The 20385-nt window shown below is 41.5% G+C and overlaps 1 long non-coding RNA gene and 1 pseudogene across 2 annotated transcripts; one reads left to right on the top strand and one right to left on the bottom strand.

Moving 5' to 3' along the window:
- LOC140614306 (dynactin subunit 2 pseudogene) overlaps positions 1-13849 on the top strand; it is a 27304-nt pseudogene extending 13455 nt beyond the window's left edge.
- On the bottom strand, positions 13478-20385 carry LOC140614309 (uncharacterized). 2 transcript variants are annotated; one of them, XR_012015210.1, is made up of 3 exons: positions 20132-20385; positions 17432-17500; positions 13478-17011 (listed from the first exon to the last, which is right to left on the bottom strand). It is a non-coding gene; the product is annotated as an uncharacterized lncRNA (long non-coding RNA). The 2 variants fall into 2 exon arrangements; XR_012015209.1 differs by lacking the exon at positions 20132-20385 and having other exon boundaries at positions 17432-18013.

The raw sequence follows: 20385 nt of genomic DNA, 5'->3' as shown, positions 1-20385 counted from the left end.
TTTACTCATACACAGACTATTTGCAGGGCCCTATTAAAAGTCAGTAGACAAGAAAATATGCTGTCAATATAATGAAAAAACAGTGGGCTTTTAATTATTCTTCCAAGACTATTCCTACCCTTTTTAATAAATTAAGGCAAGGTTGGCCACCCTTTTATGATGGCATAGAAAGTAAACAGGATGTGACTAGCAATCCACAATGCAGATTATGCAAGTCTTCTCAGGGCAGGGATGTTTTTCTGCAGGGTTTAATCAGACATTAATTCAATGTCTGGTGGGGCTATATGCCTATATAGCATCTCCTATGGGCTCTGGCTACCCTCTCTTGATCCCAATCCAGCTTCATCCCTAGACTTTGGCTATCAACTTTCTCCAACTCACAGGTCCCTTGAGACTGCTTCTTGACTTCTTGTTTCCCCATCACTTGTTTATTGAATAAGTGAATGAATGAGTGAATGGATGAACAAAGCTAAGCATATTGCTCACAGTCACAGTATTTCCAAGTGGCAGAACCCTTTTGTTTCTCTGCTATCCACTGTAGTAAACAAAAGAGAAATACAAAATTAATCTGCCTCCTTTTGCTGACTATCTGTCTGGGTCCAAGTCAATTCTAGCTAAGTGCCTGGAAAATTGTCTTGTGTATTTTCCTGTAGTGGTGCCTGGCGGGCTCGGTCAGTAGAGCATGTGACTCTTGATTTCAAAGTTGTGAGTTCAAGCCCCGCATTGGGCATGGAGCCTACTTTAAAAAAAAAAAGTCTATACTGTTATTTATGGATGACTTAACCTAATTATTGCTGATTAACTCAGCAATGAGTGGCTTTATGTTCCAATACATATTAGAAAGAAAATATTTGCACAAAGCTTGATACATATCTTTAGACAGTAAACTGAAGCTCCAGAATGAATAAAAAATATTTAAAGTAGATGAGTTGGTATTTTGAACAAAGGTAATAGGTGGATTGTGATGAACGCACATGTTTATTTTTACCTCCCACTATTCCTTTGAACATTATTTAAGGAAGATATTCATCCCTGTCCCTCAACTCCCAGTGGGTCCATGGCTTATTTTCCACTTTAATTCTGTGTACTTTAAGTCCCTTGGCTTCTCCTGGAAGTTGTCCGTCTAGCTGGTCTTCTGTATTTTCCACTTTAAAGTAAAGTCCCACCACCACTTACATTTACAAATACAGGTTTGTTTTTTTAAGAAATTGGCACTAGACACTTAAAGAAATGCACAGCTTTGCTTGGCATTAAGTTTCCACCTATTTGGGTTCCCATGTCCCTGTGGATGTATCTGTTTTGGGATCTCTTACAGCTCTTTTCTCAGTCTTTGGATGTTCACAGAAACCTCTGTCTTCCTTTTGAAGTATCTTTGCCTTACCAGATAGCCTTGTATGATAGGACCAAAACAACCCTATGCAGACTCTTTCCATCAGGGCCCACATTTGGTCCCAAGCTTGACAACTTTTGGAAGTGTGGAGGTAGAGCCCCCAGCTTGGCCAACAAGAAGCATTCTTTTATTTTTATTTTTATTTTTTTTTTATTTTATTTTATTTTATTTTATTTATTTCATTTCATTTCATTTCATTTCATTTCATTTCATTTCATTTCATTTCATTTCATTTCATTTATGAGAGACACAGAGAGAGAGAGAGAGAGAGAGGCAGAGACCCAGGCAGAGGGAGAAGCAGGTTCCATGCAGGGAGCCCAACATGGGACTCGATCCTGGGTCTCCAGGATCACACCCCGGGCTGCAGGCGGCGCTAAACCACTGCACCACCGGGGCTGCCCAACAGGAAGCATTCTAAACACAAAGAACAACTATGTATAAGGAAAGAGGTATTGGACCCAAATAAAATAATGGAATTCTGCTTAGCAGGCACCTCTCCATTATTGGGGCTTATAGAGCAACAAATGGTGAGCAACAGAATAATTAACCTAACAATAGGTTTGATGACAGTCTATGAGGGGGATCTAGTTTTCTGATGGCCAGGCATCTTGGGCCCTTCTATCAATGCTATTTCTTGAAGGTAGTGTTAAAATATGTATGCCTTTGCTAAACTTCGGTAAAAAGCCAAAATCAACATATGGTCTAAGACTAGAGATATTTAACATGTCACACCATTAGGCCAGATTTTCCCTGTCTTGTCACCATGTTTCATGTATATGATGACCATTCTTCTGGAATTAAAGATTTGGGTGCATAGCTTGACAATGACATTTATATTAATGGGTACAACAGGACTCTATTATCTAAAGGAGATCTAGGAATGAACAATTCCCAGATTAGTAGTCATCTTGTTTAATGGCTGAGAGTTGCACTGGAAATTGAGTAGGATGTACTCTGTTTTCCCAGAGCAAAAGGATGTAGTTCAGCAGTTCCTCTGTTATCTTAAAGGAAGTAAGGATCTTGACATTAGACACGGTAAAAGACTGGAATGTACTTATCCTTCCTGTTGCCACAAGTTGTCCTTGCTCAATTCACCTACCTTTTATTGGGCACCTATTCTGTGCCATGTACTGAGCTGGAAGCTGCAGATGTAAAGGAAGACACAGCCTTTGCCCTTAAGTAGTTTACAGAGCAAGGCAATATGCTAAGGTACCATGCATGTAGAAATTATTATGGGTAGTCATTTTATGTGTAGAAAGATTTGTGATTTATCAAGTAATTCCAATTTCAAAAACCCTAAATGTGAGGTAGCATTATCACCTCCATTTTATAGGTAAAGAAACTGAGACCAGAGATGCAAAGTTATGTCTCCATGATGGATATTAAGTTGCAAAAGTCAAATTTAAACTCAGTTCTGCTGACTCCAAAGTCGTCCCTCTCAGTAGCATCTGTATTTCAACAAGGATCAAAGTGTTCCATGAAAACTGCAGGACTCAAACCAGGGACTTTTGGAGATATTTGGGAGACTGGAGCACAGCCCCCCGCCCCCCACCAGCGGCCCATGACAAGCCAGCACAGCAGTAACTTGTGACATGTCCCCAGAAGTAAGCCTTATTCTAAGGGGTAGTACTGCAGCCCCAATCCTTGGCTGCCCCGAATGGCCTTCCTGTCAAGTCCAAAGCCTGCCTTCCTCTGGGGCCAAGGCTTCTGAATTGCTTTCTGCAGGTTCATTCCTACCTTTCATTAGATTAGGTGCAAACACTCTGAGTAAACAAAATAAAAATTCTCTAGCACCAGTAGCCCACTGCTAACAGCTACTCTGGATGATTTTCTTTTAGTTAATAATTCAATTGCAAAAAAAAAAAAAAAGAAAGAAAGAAAAAAAAAGAGGGGCTTGGCAGGGACTTGGCTTCAGCTACAAATCAACTTCAGACCCCAGAGGCACTTGAAAGAACTACTAGTGCCCACAATGGCTCTTCAGTGCAGCCTGTGTTTATTCAGGACCAGCCCACAACCTCCATAGCCCTAAAGGCAGCCTGCATGTAAATGCTACATTGTGCAGTGATTTTTTTATTATGTGGCTTCAGGCTGGTGGTAGATGATTTGTGAGACTGCTTCAGATCCATCACACTTGAAATTTTACATTTGCTGGTATCTATTGCTTTTGAAGCTCATTCATTCATCCTTCCATTCTTCAAAGGTTAATTAAATGCCTACTGTGCTAGGCACTGTATTAGCTACCAGAGATAGGGAGACATAAAAGGCCATGGTCATTGCCCTAAAGAGAAGATGCTAAGAAGAGACCCATGTAATCCCCTGGCAAGTTCCTTATTATACTGAGAGCATTCCCGTAACACTTGCCGTGCTCTCTTCTTGGGATCCTTTGATGAGTTAACAACAGATTGCTGTTTATGATTAACATCACACACATAACATCATCAAACATAGATTGAGAAACTACTATGAACCTGAGAAACTACTATGAACCCGGTACTTCTCAAGGCAGCAGAGATAACAACACAGAAAAGGCATAGACTAGTCCTCAGACTGGAGAGAGAGATCTGCCAAATAATTGTTGCATTAAAGAGCCATAATTACTAAGAGACAACTGTTCAGGCTACAGTGGAAGCACAAAGGAGAGAGTCATCAATGGAAAGACTGGACTAAGTTACAAAGTGGACTTCACAAAGGCGGTGTTGCTGGTAATGAATCAAGAAAGATGAGCAGGTGTTCATCCAGGTGGACCATGGGAAACGGAGTGTCCCCAATACCATGGAAAGTACCTCACTCATTCTTTTACCAGACGTTTATTGAGCACCTTTATGTGGCAGGCATGGAATTGGGGCCGTACTAGACACTGGTGATAAAGAGGATGGTAAGACCCCCTGGAAACTTATTCTCCAGAGAAAGGGATAGACCCATCAATACATAATTACAGCACAGTGACCTAAGCTGTTACAGTTACAAGGTGTTCATGAGGTTACTTATGGTTTCCTTCTCACATCTGGACAACATTAGACTGTTGTCATTAGACTGTCTACATTAGAGTCTGACTTTCTAGAACATAATCCTAATTTAATAAGAAGAAATGCTTACAGGGTTTATAAAAGGTAAGAGTAGAGATTTGAGAATCAAATATACAGTTTTGACAAGCTAGCTGTATGACCTTGGGTAATTTGCATAACCTACATAGAAAAAAGCGAATATGTTCTCATTTGCAACCTGACTATAGAGTTCTTATAAGGATTAGAGATAACACATGCATTACAATGCTTGGTTATCATAGGTGATCAATAAAAGGCAATTACTTCTTAGTGCACGTATAACATTGAGAAATGAATTTCCAGTACCAAAGGGATACACTAAGTTTATTTAGGACAATCATTACTCATTACTTCACTGTTAAGAAAACTATGATCAATATTTGGCCTTCTGACTCTATCTGCCCAGGAGAAACCTGGACATAACAAGATATAAATGACGCCGGTAAGCTAATTAAATTTTAAAATCTTTAGTGGTTATTCCAAGAGATCCTGTTGAATGATGTAGGCCATTAGAGTACTTGGTCAGATTTTTAAACAGAAAAACAACTTCCCCTACAACCATTAGATAACAAGTTGGACAGTATAGACAGTATAGACTAGTCTATGGATTATCTAGGGATTTGAGCATAGCCAGGCATTTTTTTTTTAATGCATGAATCTGAAATGAACCAAAGCAAAATATTTTGAATAGAAACAATGAGACTCTCAGGGAGGGCCTAAGCTCACTCCATTTCTTAAATACAAATTTAATGACCACAGAATGTTTATGAGTAGTGTGTGTGTATGTAATGGTAGGAAACTAGGGGAGGAGGGAATCTGAAAAGGGGATGGGTTTGGGGGTAGGAGAGAGTTGAGGAGACCGGGGGGGGGGGGGGAGAAAGAAGAACAAAACAAGGTGACCACAGAAGATGGCAGAGTGACCAATAGGACCACCTCACCGTCTCCCAAACTCCTTCTCCCCCTCCCCACCTATCGTCAAGGCATCTCCGGATTACTTGGTGGTGCTTTTTGGGATCACTGCTGGGGCGACCGGGGCCAAGCTGGGCTTGGATGAGAAAGAGCTGATCTTGCTCTTATGGAAAGTCGTGGATCTGGCCAAAAAGTAGGTGGGACAGTTGCACAAAGTACTAGTCAGACCGGATCAGTTGGAGCTGATGGAGGACTATAAAGATGAGACCAAGATCAATGCAGAAAGTCTGTCCTCCTCCCCGCAGCTGGACCAAGCCCTCTGACAGTTTAACCAGTCAGTAAGCAACAAACTGAATATTGGGGTTGGAACCTCCTTCTGTCTCTGTACTGATGGACAGCTTCATGTCCGGCAAATCCTGCATCCTGAGGCTTCCAAGAAGAATGTATTATTGCCTGAATGCTTCTATTCCTTTTTTGACCTTCAAAAAGAATTCAAGAAGTGTTGCCCTGGCTCACCTGACTTTGATAAACTGGATGTTGCAGCAATGACAGAGTGTTTAAACTTTGAGAAGAATAGTTTGGTCTCCTGGTATGGAGCCTTTCAGGTTGAAGATTTGGGGAATATAATTTTAGCAATGATTTCAGAGCCTTATAATCACATGTTTTCAGATCCAGAGAGAGTAAATTACAAAGTATAAAGTGGCACTTGCAGCAAGATGGAATTTATTGATAACAACACCATAGTCTGGGCGCGAGGTCTACCGTAGCAGTCTTCAGATCAAGATATTGCAAGATTCTTCAAAGGACTCAATATTGCCAAGGGAGGTGCAGCACTTTGAATGCCCAGGGTCAAAGGAACAGAGAAGCTCTGGTGAGGTTTGTAAGTGAGGAACACAGGGACCTAGCATTACAGAGGCACAAATATCACATGGGGACCCGGTACATTGAAGTTTACAAAGCAACAGGTGAAGATTTTCTTTAAATTGCTGGTGGTAGGAATATTACTCAGCCATTAGAAACAACAAATACCCACCATTTGCTTTGACGTGGATGGAACTGGAGGGTATTATGTTGAGTGAAATGAGTCAATCAGAGAAGGACAAACATTATATGGTCTCATTCATTTGGGGAATATAAAAAATAGTGAAAGGGAATAAAGGGGAAAGGAGAAAAAAATGAGTGGGAAATATCAGGGAGGGTTACAGAAAATGAGAGACTCCTAACTCTGGGAAACGAACTAGGGGTGATGGAAGGGGAGGTGGGCGGGGGGTGGAGGTGACTGGGTGATGGGCACTGAGGGGGGCACTTGCTGGGATGAGCACTGGGTGTTATTCTATATGTTGGCAAATTGAACACCAATAAAAAATAAATTTATATAAATAAATAAATAATAAACATGGATAACATGGAAAAAAAATTGCTGGTGGTAGTGGATCCCTGGGTGGATCAGCGGTTTGGTGCCTGCCTTTGGCCCAGGGCATGCTGCTGGAGTCCTGGGGTCGAGTCCCACGTCAGGCTTCCTGCATGGAGCCTGCTTCTCCCTCTGCCTGTGTCTCTGCCTCTCTCTCTCTGGGTCTCTCATGAATAAATAAATAAAATCTTTAAAAAAAAATTGCTGGTGGTACATCTAATGAGGTAGCCCAGTTTCTCTCCAAGGAAAATCAAGTCATTGTTTGCATGCGGGGCTCCTGTTTACGGCCACGGCAGATGACGTGGTGGCCTTCTTCGGACAGCACTGCCCCATCACTGGGGGGAAGGAAGACATCCTCTTTGTTACCTATCCAGATGGTAGGCCAACAGGGGGTGCCTTTGTCCTCTTTGCCTGTGAAGAATATACACAGAATGCATTGAGGAAGCATAAGACTTGTTGGGTAAAAGATACATTGAACTCTTCAGGAGCACAGCAGCTAAAGTCCAGCAAGTGCTGAACCGATTCTCTTTGGCCCCTCTTATTCCACTTCCAACCCCCCCCCCCACCGTTATTCCAATATTACCTAAGCAATTCGTGCCCCCTACGAATGTTAAGAGACTGTATATGCCTTTGTGGCCTTCCCTATGTGGCCACCATTGAGGACATCCTGGACGTCCTGGGGAGTTTTCTACGGGTATTTGAACGCATGGGGTGCACGTGGTATTGAATCACCAGGGCCGCCCATCAGGAGATGCCTTTATCCAGATGAAGTTTGCAGACAGAGCATTTATGGCTGCACAGAAGTGTCATTAAAAAAACCATGAAGGACAGATATGTTGAAGTCTTTCAGTGTTCAGCTGAGATGAACTTTGTATTAAAGGGGGGCGCTTTAAATCGAAATGGCTATCCCCACCGCCATGTAAGTTACCATGCCTGTTTCCTCCCTCCTCCACATTTCCAGCTCCTGCAGCAGTCATTCCTATGGAAGCTGCCATTTATCAGCCCTCCGTGCTTTTGAATCTTTGGGCGCTACAGCCCTCCACCGTGTACTCCCCAGCGGGCACCCAGCTATTCATGAACTACACTGCGTGCTATCCCAGCTCCCCAGGTTTGCCCACTAGTCTTGGCTACTTCCCTACAGCTGCTAATCTTAGCGGTGTCCCTCCACAGCCTGGCACAGTGGTCAGAATGCAGGGCCTGGCCTACAATACTGGAGTTAAGGAAATTCTTAACTTCTTCAAGGTTACCAGTATGCAGCCAGTGATGGACTTGTACACACAAATGACCAGGCCAGGACTCTACCCAAAGAATGGGTTTGTATTTAAGGGCCCCAGCAGTTAGACCATCCTCAGAAAAGAAGTGTTTGAAAGATGTGTGGTGATCCTGAAACTGTCAGATATGACAACTTCTAGCAACGTCAGAGGAAGTTTGTCTACACTCAGACTGCAGTATTTTCAGCAAACATGATTGGACAGTGGGCTTTTGCCCTATCTTTGGGTAGAGTAAAAAATTTGAGCCAGTAAAGCCAAATCCTTGTAGCAAGCAGCATGCCTGGCTCCTTGCTGGTTGCAGACAGGCATTTAAAATGTGAATTTGAAATCAGGTGGATGCCATTACTTCCAGCTAACATGGCATCATGCATGTTTCCTAAGTTTTAAGTCTTGGACAAAAAATATTAGTGTCTACCATCTCCATTAGGAACTCTGTCGTGGAATCTTCCTTTGTGTGTTTCCATTGTTCGTTCTCCATCTCTCGGTCTTCTGCACAAGTGTGCCCTCTTACTAAGTCTTGAATTCAAGAGGGCAGCCCCGGTGGCCCAGTAGTTTAGCGCCACCTTTGGCCCGGGTGTGATCCTGGAGACCTGGGATGGAGTCCCACGTCAGGCTCCCTGCATGGAGCCTGCTTGTCCCTGTGCCTGTGTCTCTGCCTCTCTCTCTCTGTGTGTCTGTCATGAATAAATAAATAAAATCTTTAAAATAAAATAAGTCATTCAAGAATAAGGTCTTGGTATCTTTAAGTCAAAAACTTAAGAAATAAAATGAATATTTTCCCACTGCCTTGGCCCTCATGATGTTTTGCAGTTAAGCCAATGAAACTTGACTTTTAACACACTTTGGGATAAATCAGAAGATCTTGCACACCCACCACCAAACATTCATAGCTTAAAAGTTGCATCTTTTTCTTCAGCATGTACCAGTTTGTAAATAAGAATGAACTAGGGGCCAAAATGCGAAAACAAAAATGAGGCAGCTATGTGTAGTTGGTCATTTCTAGTTTATTTTTTTTTAATATTTTTATTTAGTTATTCATGAGAGACACACAGAGAGGCAGAGACACAGGCAGAGGGAGAAGCAGGCTCCATGCAGGGGGCCCGACGTGGGATTCAATCCCCGGACTCCAGGATCACGCCCTGGGCCAAAGGCAAGCGCCAAACCAATGAGCCACCCAGGGATCCCTCATTTCTAGTTTAAACTGTAAGGAACATTGTGGCTTCGTAAGTATTATTTTAATTTTTTTTTTTTTTTTTTTTTTTTTTATTTACGATAGTCACACAGAGAGAGAGAGAGAGAGAGAGAGTCAGAGACACAGGCAGAGGGAGGAGCAGGCTCCATGCACCGGGAGCCCGATGTGGGATTCGATCCCGGGTCTCCAGGATCGCGCCCTGGGCCAAAGACAGGCACTAAACCGCTGCGCCACCCAGGGATCCCGTAAGTATTATTTTATATTGTACTTTTCCCATTACTGATGATTTGGACTTTAATAAGAGAAATCCCATTTTTAATATTGTAAAATCAGACTATTTGAACAGTGTATTCTAGAAAGCAATATACTAACTGAAGTGAATGCTTGTATATATTTAGAGCCTTAAACCTTTCTCTCTAATGCCTTAACTATCAAATAATTAAAACTTTTAAAAGCATAGGATTATAGTCAGCATGCTGGACTGAGAGGTAAACACTGAAGCGGTTAGAGCAGCTATTGATGCTGTCAGTGTTTAGCACTATATGTTTAGCTACAAAAGTGCAATATTAGACACTGGCTAGCTAGTCCTGCTGCCTCGCGTAACTCCAAAGAGGAAAATATGATTTGATTAAATGTACATGCGTTTCTTAAGTTCCTCCTGCTGTCCTTAGTGTTTGGATGCAATGCCCTGCAGATTTATGTGGCTGCTATTTTTATTTACTTTGCATTACTTTAACATCTTGAATGGAGAGCCAAACGTTCCCTCTTCATCTGACCAGCAATAGCCCTTTAACTGCAGTAGGAAAAAAACACCAGAAAACCATTTTGCGTGAAGATTGGTGACAACTGGCACTTAAGATCAGAAAAAGAGTTGTTTATACCAGATGCTTTAAGATGCTGTCTGCCCAAAGCTCTGAAAGACTTTAAGATAGGAAGTAATACTTTACCACAATACCACTGAGTTTTCGTAGAATTGTTACATTTGATAATAAAAACCTGCCTGTTTAATCTCAAAAAAAAAAAAAGCTCTGAGCAAGAGGTGGCCACAGGATGAGTGCTGGGAGGGCAGGAAGCTAAGACACTAATGGTTTTTGTTTTTTTTTTTAAACTTTTTATCTTTAGAAATTCGATTTTTTTAAACTGGGGCAAACACCCCACACTAACTCCCTCCCTTCACCCTCCTGGGGGCAGGAGTCCCCAGGCCTTCCTTCCTGTCTTTGGTCCTGAGGAAGGCACTTGGCCACTACGGGCCACAAGGCTTTTACCCCCATAAGACCCCTGCCCCAGAGTGGGAGCTCTCCCTCACTTCCCCAGGGAACACTGGCAGAGACTTTGAGCTCTGGGAAATAGGGGGTCACATGCTTTCTCTATCCTTTGGGAATTTTTTTTATATGAATAAAAGTGGATTTCAGGGGGAAAAAAAAGAATAGGGAAGTCTAATACTCCATTTTAAGTTGTTTGCATTTACACAAAAATACACTTTCACTTTTCTAAATCTTTTGATCAAAGACTGGTAGGTAAAGCCTTAAGTGAATAGTTTTGGTAAATGTAAAGAAAAAGGTATACCAACATGAAGTCCACATTTGAGTCGATACTAGGTGGAAATAAAAGGGCAGTCACAGTAGAACCAGAAGTGGGGGCAGGAATTCAAAACCCAGGTCTCAGAAATTTTCGAAACCTTTGGGTGGACTTTGGACTTTTCACAGAAACTTGCCTTTGTTAAATGAACATGTGTTAAGTTTATTACTTGCGGAATAGGTATTTGGTGTGCCTCAAGGGGGCATGTAGAAAGATGAAGGGAGTGCAGGGGAAGAGCATTCTGGGGGTTATTTTTCTCCCATATTTACTATCTCTGTCTTTTCACTATAGTTATTGGGAGATTTCTCAGTTTAATCTTCAAACCCATCTATTGAGTTTTCCATTTCTGATCTTAAACTTTAATTCCTAAGAAATCTTTTTTTTTTCCTCTAAATATTCCTTTTGAAGGGGAGGGGTTGCTAAAAAGAAAATCTAGCCAAGTAAATGCATAAAGATCTAATTGGCTTTATTAAATGATTCATAAATGATTCATGAACTAGATAGGCAGCATCTTACCCCATTGAGGAACTCTCAGGAGTTGTACAAAATGGAAGGTTATTATAGGAAGAAGGATGGGGCAAGAAGTTAATAGCAAAAGAAAAGAAAGGATTGTTTCAGGCTAGGTCACCTTTCCTTAGGGGAAAGACAATGGGTCTTCTAAGGTGGATTACCTCATCTTCTTTTGAGGGGATGGAGAGAGTGCCCGTGATAGATTCCTCATAGATGCTGATCAGAAAATTCCTGATTGACCAATTGAGACTACATTTTGGAGGAAGTTGAAACTGCAATTAGGTATTAAGTGCAGATTTGGTGACTTAAGTGATGCCATTTGGGGCCTGTGGCCTTCTTTTCAACAGGGTACAATGCCCGTTCAACATTTTTTTAACGCTGTATAATCTCCACGAGAGCAGTAAGGTTATTGTGTTGAAGTTTTCTTTTCCCCGCATTGTTTCTATCTTTTCCGAGTTTTTTGTTCTTATTTCTCATTTCTTTAGGCCTCTATCATCTTACAGGTTTTCGTCAGGTACAAAGTGATCCTGCATTGTCCACCTTCCAACAGATGAGGTTATCAAGGGATGTGTGCTATGACACCTACACGCAAGGACCCATCTAAGTCATGACACAACTCTGTTTTTTTTTTTAAAGATTTATTTATTTATTTATGATAGACATAGAGAGAGAGAGAGGCAGAGACACAGGAGGAGGGAGAAGCAGGTTCCATGCCAGAAGCCCGATGTGGAACTCCATCCCCGGACTCCAGGATCGCACCCTGGGCCAAAGGCAGGCGCTAAACCGCTGAGCCACCCAGGGATCCCCGACAACTCTGTTTTCTATTTAGATGGTCCCATAACTTACATGATATCTCCAGGCACACATGCCCCAGGAATCCATAGATTATAAGTTTGTTTAACATAGGCAATCCTAGACAACCGGGTATATCCTTCTAAAAGCATTCCAAGGATAAGACTCTCCCACTAGCAACACCATCAATTTGTTTGCTAGGAGGTCTGTCATTAAATGTTTATAAAGCTATTTAAGTGGCTCACTTTCTTTCTTTCCTTGTGTCTCCCAGGTAATGAAGAGGAAGAATTATAGACCTATTGCTTAGCCAATTACTTTGCTGCATTTACAGTGTGATAGGACATCTCATTTAATCATAGTGAGAACCATAAGGCATTGGTATGATTATCCCCATTTAACAAACAAGGATATGAAACCCAGCACTTAAATTATCTCTCCTAGGTCATGACATCTGGTAAAATCAGGAGGCCCTCACATGGCTAACCTCAATTTCTTCTTCTCATTGTGATTCCTAGGATAAAGTCCCCTAGCCAAACAACCCTCCTTCTCACGGGGACCAGTCATAGTTTCTGCTTTTCACTGAGTAGCAGGCTCCAGGTCTCCACCAGCCTGAGGAAATTATTCAAACAGGACAATCACATCCTCCCAGAGGAACCAGAGGTCACCTGACATTCTTGTTATTTAAAGCCTATGTCACGGGCACTGGGGGTTATTCTGTATGTTAGTAAATTGAACACCAATAAAAAATAAATTAAAAAATAAATAAATAAATAAATAAATAAATAAATAAATAAAGCCTATGTCACTTAGCCCCTACTTGCTCACTCTGTTCCCGTGCCAACCCCTATGTGGCCCTAAATGGCATGCAGTGTCCTTCTTCCCTACCCTGTGAGTATAAGTGACTACTAAACTGCTGTCAGTCTAATCTGTCTAGTGTTGGGTGTCATGTGTTTGACCATCCTCATAACCCCAGAGGGAAAAAACAAGAAAATTAGATAATGAATCCAGGAGACCCAGAATGTTAAATGTAGGAAATCCAAAAGAAGAAATCCGACAGAGGGAAGAAACATCAAATAGATAATAAGATAATACAAGTTAGGGATGGAGATAAGACTGATGTTGTTTAAGGGTATAAACTTGCAACAAGTAGTGAATAAGCCACAGTGATCTAATGCACTTTATAAATAATATAGACAACAATATTGTGCCATAATTATGGAATGTGATTGAATACAAAGGCAATAATATTACAATGTATAAATGTATCAAAATGACATTTTGTACATCTTAAATTTATACAAATTACATATATACAAATATATATGTCAAATATATTCAATAGTGAATAAATAAATAATCCGAGCAAGTTTTTCAGGCCTATAGGATATCATAGCTTGTGTGAAATTATGGATCATACAGGCATCATAATGTATTCAAGAATTCTAGAAACATCCAGAGGTTTCTTAATTTAGTGTAGATATTTTTATCACCAGAATTTGTATATAATCACTAGAAAAAAATAAAAATTATAGCCTTTAAATAATGTCAAATGTTTTTCCTTTGACAGAATGAGCCTCCAAAAAGTTTATATTGATTTCATGTATACAGTTGATAAAAAAAAATTGGAGTAGACTGATTTTCTACTTAAAGTACCTGATAACACTGTGTGAAGCTGGCATTATTTAACCATTGATGGAATCAATGTACGTGCACAAGAAAACTTGAAATAAAATGAAATTAATTTAAAAGTCATTTGAATTGAAAAATCATGTTTCATGGAATGATATGTAAATGGATATTATACATGTTAAATGCTGCCCTCAAACTTTTAGAATGATTGCTGATGCCTCTTTAGTAGATTCACATATTCTGATTTTCATGTTGTCAGAGATATTCCTCGGGTCCATGATGAGTGGTAAATACTGACAAATATGTTGGGCGACTTAACATGTTCGTTACTAACTGCCTTGATAAATGGAAATACAGTACTTGATTTTTCACTAAATATGCATTTCCTTTCTTAATTCATTGTTACCAAAAGGATTTACTGCAAAATAGTTACTAAAAATAACTAATAACTAATAACTAGATTTACACTGTACAATAAATGATCATTCTAAGTAGTAAGAGCATTCAAAGTATACACTAACTGCTCCAGGTTCAAATTATCCAGTCCCTATTTTGTGCACATATTTCACATAAATCTAACCTATCATGTCTCACTTTTCCTACTGACCTTCTGACTGGTGGCCTCATGCATCTCAGGTCACTGAAAATCACCTAATTAAGTGGCTGACAGGAGGTTTGAATACTTTTCCTATCATAATCACAGGCTCTAAGGAGTGAGTTGTCCCAAGCCACTTGGGACTGAGCATACTTGATTATATAATTGATTGGTTTGCATACTGTCCTTAAAAGTGAGAAGTTGGTTACATGGCATTAGGAGAAGATCAGGGAAAATGAGATAGTTCACTAGATAGCTTTCATGTTTAATCATTTTTCAAGTGAGAACTACACATGCATCTCACACACTATTAGATGAGAACATTCACAAACCAGAAGAAGTACAGGATCGAGGACTACCATTCTGACTTAATGTTAATTCTACTATTAATAATATTTCTTCAGAACAAAAAAAAATATTTCTTCAGAAAATGAGAAATCTGGGTCAAATATGAAATTGGATGGGATACTGGGACAACAGCTGTAAACAACAGGTATGAACCAGTATGTCTGGTCATTCAGTGTTTCCCATTTGCCAGAGCAAAAGCCAGAAGAGTTTGGAAAATATTAGTGGCTCATCTTCAAGATAAACAAGTGTTGATACCTGTTCTTCTTGGAATGTTGTCATTACTAGAATAAACCAACACAGGCTTTCGTACCTGTTTGGTAGTTATTAGCCGAGTAAATGGTTCATTTGGAGAGACTAGAAGTAGAACAGTGGTTACCAGGGGCTGGGAGGCTGAAGAAATGGGATTTATTGTTTAATGGGTACAAAGCTTCTGTTAGGGATGCTGAAAAATTTCTGGAGATGAATGGCGGTGATGGTTGTACAACAACATGAATGTACCAAATGTCACAGATTATACTTACAATAATGATTAAAGTGATAGGTTTTGTGTTAAGTATATTTTACCACAATGAAGAAAAAAGTAGCAAAAGGAAATTCTCCCAATGGATAGAACTTTGGTTTTCATGGCCTTGTTCATGAATCTGCACAGATCTATGGATAATGCCTAAAATAATTGGTCAGAGACTTGAAAAGTTCAAGACTGGAAGACTGATAACAATGTTATCAGCACGGACCTCTTGGAATTAGAAGCCTGTGATATATGCAGCCCATGCCCCCCAGAGGCATTCAGTGGAGAGGATGCCCTTAATAATCAGGTGGACACTTGGAGAATGGGACCCACACTCTAGTTGTCAGGTACCTCTTCTCCAGCCACATCTGTACTTCTATAATGGAAGCAGATATGTAGGGATGATGGCAGCAGAGATGGAGGCCATGCAATAGTGGAATAATACAAACATCTTCTTAGATTTGATCTGATTACCACCACTGCTGAGTGTCCAATGTGCCAACAGCAGAAGCCACCAAGAGTCCCCATACAGCATCATTTCCTAGTAGACCCCTCCTGTTGGGTATGTGGGGAAAGGTTATTTGTATTGGATCCTTTTTTCACAGTCACAGTTATTTGTTCTCATTGTAATAGATCCTTATTCTAGATATATTACCTTCCTTGCCTTCTTTGCTTCTACTAGCATGACTACCATGGACTCATAGAATGTTTCATCAATTGCCATAGAATCATGCATTACATCATCTGGAACCAAGAAACTGATTTTGCAGCAAAGGCAGTAGGGCAGTAGAGTTTTACTGCATGCCTTATTACCCAGAAGCAGGTGGCTTGATAGGTGAGGTCACACCTGGTGACAACACTTTGAGAGCTTAGGGCATTTACCCAGCATACAGATGTGTCTTAAACCAGCAGCCAATACATGGTGTCATTTCTCTTATAGACAGAATCCACTGCCTAAAAACCAAGGAGCAGAAGTGGGAATGACCTCCTTTCCATTTTACCTAATAACCCACCTCCCAAAGTTTTGGATACCATCCCCACAATCTTTAGATTGGTGAACTGAAAGGTTTGGGTGGGCAAAGGGCAAAGGAGACCTACTTTCACCAGTAAATACACAGCCATATGCTAGTAACTTGGAAGCAAAGATTGCTCTCCAGCAAACAGAGAAGGTCACCGTACTGGCTGGTGATTGATCCTGATTACCAAGGAAAATTGGGTAGCTGCTACATAATAAGGTATGGATGACAATGTCCAGATCCCAGGGGACGCCCATGTCCAGTGACAATAATCAGCAAGAAACCATGGCAAACTAAAAAAGATAGATTCTTAGTATGAGTTAAAGTTTCCCACCAGTTAAAAAAAAAAAAAAAACGTCATGTAGGTCAAGATGCTCATAGAATGGAAGGGGGAACATTGCCATGATTATCGAATAAGGCCTCATGACCAGTTATGGAAATGGGCCTCTAGCATGCATGTTTTATTGTTACTTACTTCTTCCCTTTGCCTTTTGTGTGAAATAGCACTCATGTGAAAATAACCACTGATGGTGGTTAGTATTACAGTTAAGCTCCAAGTGAGAATATGATTGAATCAACATACAGAACCTGATAGGACTTTATGTTTCCCCCGTTTTGTTTTGAATTCTCTTCATCATGTGAAAGAAAGAATAGATGGACTATGTGGTTGTTTTCCAATGGTCTTTCCAGCTCCATTTCCTGCCCTTCTCTGACCAACTCTGTACCTTGAGGGGATGATCTCTAAGGACTCTGGCACCTGTGCTCCTTTGCCTTGCAGCTATCAAATGGCTCAGCCAATAGGAGGCATAAGGAGGAATCTGAGGAGTCAAAGGAAAAGATGTTAGGGTATTTCTTCCCCATTCCCTTCCTACTGGATAAGCAGCAGCGATTTTTGTTCCTTTATGTATAACTAACATTCCTTTCAGGAAACTTCTTTCCTGTCTGTGGCTCTTGCTGAGTTTTGGTAACACCTCACCTTCCCTCCTACCTTCAGACCTCAAGTTGTGATGGCTTCCTACTGTTGACAGTCCCAAGACCTTTACTGTTTCTTATTGGTTCTCTCAACCCTGCCCACATCTCTATATGTGGTCTTTTTATTGAGCTTTCTTCTATTAAGCCAATTTATTCTTTAGGGCAAATTCTGAAGTATTTGCTATTTATTAAGGCATAAATAACATTCAAAGGAATGCACAGATTTGAAGCATAAGTTCAGTGGGGTCTAACGAATGTATACTCACATGTGATCACCATTCTCATCAAAACATAGAACATTCCCATTACGTCAGAAGTTCCTTTGTGTTTCTGCCCTGTCAAAGGTAAGCATAGTATTTACTGTCACCACAGATTAGTTTTGCCCCTGTGGAGCTTCATATGAATGGAATCATAAAGTATAAACTCTTTTGTATAAGGCTTCTTTCACTCGGCAACCACATTATTGAGTGTATCAGTAGTTCATTCCTTTGATTGCTAAATAGCATTCCATTGTGTGACTATGACACAGTTTGTGTTTCTGTTCTGTGGATGATGTTTGGGTTGCTTCCAATTTTAACTATTGTGACTAAAGCTGCTATGAAATTTGCATACAAATCTTGTTTTGGAGGTGAGTTTTATTTCTTTTGGATATACATGTAGAAGTGGAATCCTCTATCATAGGAGAGATGTAGGTTTAACTTTATATGAAAGTGCCAAGCAGTTTTCTAAATCGGCTGTCCCAAACCTTTAGAGCATGCCATCTCTAATTAGGACAGGCCAAGACAGATACGAAGAAAGACAAACTTTAAAATGTCATTAGGGGGAACCCTGGGTGGCACAGCGGTTTAGTGCCTGCCTTTGGCCCAGGGCGCGATCCTGGAGACCCGGGATCGAATCCCACGTCGGGCTCCCGGTGCATGGAGCCTGCTTCTCCCTCTGCCTATGTCTCTGCCTCTCTGTCTCTGTGTGACTATCATAAATAAATAAAAATTAAAAAAAATTAAATGTCATTAGGATTAGACAGTAATAGTCAATTGGCTATATTTTAAATACAGTGGCACAGACTGTGAGGGAGTGAGTCAGTAGATCCTGCAGGTGCCTCCTGCCCCTCCCCTTCCTTCTCAGCAATAATCAGACTTTAAAAGGTCCCCTCCAACCCAGACATGTGAAGTCTCACTCCCTAGGCTGCCAGCTAGCTGTTAGAAGAGAAGTAGATAAGAAAATTAATTTACACTTACATGTGAATGGTTGTCATGCCTCACTGCACTTTAATGCCCCAGAGTATTTGTATTTTAAAAGTAAAGCGGTTTGTTTGTTTTAAGGTATGGGTAGGATGGGGCAGAGGGAGACTGTGTGTGTGTGTGTGTGTGTGTGTGTGTGTGTGAGAGAGAGAGAGAGAGAGAGAGAGAGAGAGAGGGAATCTTAAGCAGATTATGCTCAACACAGAGCCCAAGGCAGGGCTCAATCTCACAACCCTGAGATCATGACCCAAACTGAAATCAGAAGTCTGATACTTAACGGAATGACCACCCAGATGCCCCTAAAAGCAAAGTTTTAATTCACAAAGGGATTAATCACTTTGGAATAATAATTCCAAGGCTATAGCCTTGTCATTGACATTTGGAACAAGGAAAGGAGATATCTTTTCAGTACACTTCAAAAACTTTATAAGCTGAAAAATGAGACCTATAGTATATCGGATGTGGGTTCAAATTCCAGCTTTTACCTTAAAAAAGAAAGTAGGTAGTCTTTTCCTGTCTGTGTCCTAGTTCATTGTCTTGGGGACAAGTGTTTGTTCCTTTTATTTTAGCATCAATCACTTGTTCTTCTTCCTTAAGTATGTGTCTTAAGTTTGAGCCTGTTTGTGGCAGCCCCCCACAGGGTCAGGCACTCACTACGGATCTGCTGACCAGTATGTGAAGGTGGAAGGGGCTTATAAACTGTATGATGTAGCCACTCTGGAAAACTGTGTGGAGGTTCCTCAAAGAGTTAAAAATAGACCTGCCCTACGACCCAGCAATTGCACTGTTGGGGATTTACCCCGATGATTCAGATGCAATGAAACGCCGAGACACCTGCACCCCGATGTTTCTAGCAGCAATGTCCACGATAGCCAAACTGTGGAAGGAGCCTCGGTGTCCATCGAAAGATGAAATGGATAAAGAAGATGTGGTCTATGTATACAATGGAATATTCCTCAGCCATTAGAAACGACAAATACCCACCATTTGCTTCAACGTGGATGGAGCTGGAGGGTATTATGCTGAGTGAAGTAAGTCAGTCGGAGAAGGACAAACGTTATATGTTCTCATTCATTTGGGGAATATAAATAATAGTGAAAGGGAATAGAAGGGAAGGGAGAAGAAATGTGTGGGAAATATCAGAAACGGAGACAGAACATGAAGACTCCTAACTCTGGGAAACAACTAGGGGTGATGGAGGGGGAGGAGGGCGGAGGGTGGGGGTGACTGGGTGATGGGCACTGAGGGGGGCACTTGACGGTATGAGCACTGGGTGTTATTCTGTATGTTGGCAAATTGAACACCAGTAAAAAATAATTATTAAAAAAAAAAAAGCAAACAAAACCCTCAGGAACAATAAAAGCCCCATTTCTTATAAAACAAACAAACACACAAACAAACAAACCTGTACGATGTTACCAGCACCCCAGTTATGATACTGATCTTTATGCCTCCAGCAGTGAAGACTGCACACGCACCTTCCCTCCTGAACTACGCCACTGCTACGGACCGGGCAGGGGTGAGGTGAGCTGAGAAAAGGAACCGATTCAGAGCAGGGGCTCCTGCGGCAGGATTCAGTGGGACACTTTAGGAGGTGGATTCCCAGCCCAGACCGACAGAATCCGAATTTCAGGCGGTCTCCAGGTCCAGGGAGCCTGACTGGGGAGGTCTGAAACGGCGACAAGCCCACGTCGGCGCTGCGGGTGTCGGGAACCACGCGCGTACCTGGGGGGTCGCGACGGAAGCTCCTGCAGATGCCCCTTCCCCGGGACTCTCGGGCCACACCTCTCGGAGTTGGGTGGGCCGCGCGTCGCACTCGTCGAGTGAGGTCGGCAAGTTAGAGTCCTCCGGTTCTCAACCGCGTTCCTCCCCGTGGGAGGACGCCAACTGCACGGTCAGGAGGCAGCGGACGGGAGGCCTCGGCTGGGAACTGTCCTCCCTGGGCCGGCGGGGGCTCCGGCGGCGGCTCCGGCGGCGGC

This window comes from Canis lupus, chromosome 22 (assembly GCF_048164855.1).
Source record: "Canis lupus baileyi chromosome 22, mCanLup2.hap1, whole genome shotgun sequence".
NCBI lineage: Eukaryota > Metazoa > Chordata > Mammalia > Carnivora > Canidae > Canis > Canis lupus.
Note: the sequence above shows the minus strand (reverse complement) of the source record. Positions and strands in the feature narration are given on the sequence as shown.